The following is a 1572-nucleotide window of genomic DNA, read 5'->3' on the forward strand; positions in this document are numbered from 1 at the left end:
TCTCTAGATGCCTCCAAGCAAGCTCCAAATCTTCTAGGGTCGAAGATTGGTCCACCACCAAGCCTTACAAGCAAGCTCCAAGCCTTGCAAGGGTGGAAAGGAGAGAAAGGGTTGAAGCTCCAAGCTCCCTCAAGCAAACTCCTCCTCTTCTTCTTCTTCTCCTCCTTCTTCTTCCTTCTCTAGCAAGGGTGTGGAGTGAGAGGGTGAGAAATGAGGAGAGAAGAGGGTGAAATGGCCATATAGACCATTTAGAGCAACAAAATCCAGAGAGGCCCCTCAAAAACTCAAATTTGCATCAGCCCAGTCTGGGCAGTTTTCGCCCAGAGGGACCGGTCTCTCCCTGCAAGGGACCGGTCTCTCGTGTCGAACCCGAAAAACCAACGTTCGGGAACCGGTCTCTTCCTGTGCGGGACCGGTGTAATGCATTGAACAGTTATCTCGAGCTAATTGTGATCAAATTGATCACAACGACGCAAAAATGGAAATTAAGTATCTCTAAATTTAATTGGAGGTTTGAGAACGGCAAATGAGATGTTTTGGAAGTGTGAGAATAGATACAGAGGCAATTGAAGTGAGTGAAGAACTCCAACTGCCATTGTAATTCGAAAGCTGAAATTCTAGTCGATTTGGTCAAAATGATCAAATTGATGCCAAATTTGAAATGTAATGTTACCAAATTAATTTGATAGCTTGGGAAGCTTCTTTGGAAGGTTTTAGAAGTGTTGGAATGAAATTGGAGGGAATTAAATGTGAGAAAGAGGGAGTTGAGGCAGCTGCTGGTGCTGCTGCTGCTGATGCTGCTGCTGTCCTGTACCGGTACACATTCTTGTACCGGTACAGCAATTGCGGGCTGGGGTTGATTGCAATGTAATTTCAGAGTTTTGATGGGTTAAAGTGTAAAGTTCCAACCTTATCATCTCAGCCCTGGTGGATTACATCTGTCCAAGCAACAGAGTTCCCATTTCTCTTCTTCTCTCTTATCTCTTTTCCTTCTCTTTCCCTCTCTAGACAAAGAAAGGCTTGAAGCTTGTGTTGACAGCCTTGGAGGATTTGTGGGCTGATGAAGAAACCTGAGCCAAGTATATTATTCCTGCTGATCGGAGTTACTACAAGACCTGGAACAACAACTAATCAAGGTAAAACTTGATTAGTACTTCTTCTTATATAGGTTAGTTACCTTGAGAAGGATAATTATGTGGATTTCTTGCTGCTACTAGGACTTGAGAACTGAAGTCTTGTTGTTGTTGCTACCGAAAGGAAGGAAGGGACCAGTTGATGCAGTAAGCAAGCAATTTAGCATCTGATCAAGGTAATCTCACTCTAAAACTTGATTAGGATCAAGTAAATTGCCTTAGAGATGATACTTACCTGGACTTTGTGCAGCTAGTAGTAGCAGAATTGAAGTTGTGGGTTGTTGGAGCAGCAAGCTTGTGCTGTTGGTGTTGTTGGTGTTGCCGAAATTCAGGATTGAGCCACACGATGCAGTGAACTAGTAAATTCAGCAGCAAACTAAGGTAAGCTCATTCCATATTGGTTTATAGTCCAATTAGTTGCTTTAGAATAGATTTAATT

The 1572-nt window shown here is 43.0% G+C and overlaps 1 long non-coding RNA gene across 1 annotated transcript; it reads left to right on the forward strand.

Moving 5' to 3' along the window:
• Positions 1-974: 974 nt before the first annotated feature.
• LOC109705410 lies at positions 975-1544 on the forward strand. Its single transcript, XR_002214738.1, has 3 exons — positions 975-1136; positions 1218-1309; positions 1384-1544. It is a non-coding gene; the product is annotated as an uncharacterized LOC109705410 (long non-coding RNA).
• Positions 1545-1572: the final 28 nt, after the last annotated feature.

The sequence above is a fragment of the Ananas comosus genome, unplaced genomic scaffold, assembly GCF_001540865.1.
Source record: "Ananas comosus cultivar F153 unplaced genomic scaffold, ASM154086v1, whole genome shotgun sequence".
NCBI lineage: Eukaryota > Viridiplantae > Streptophyta > Magnoliopsida > Poales > Bromeliaceae > Ananas > Ananas comosus.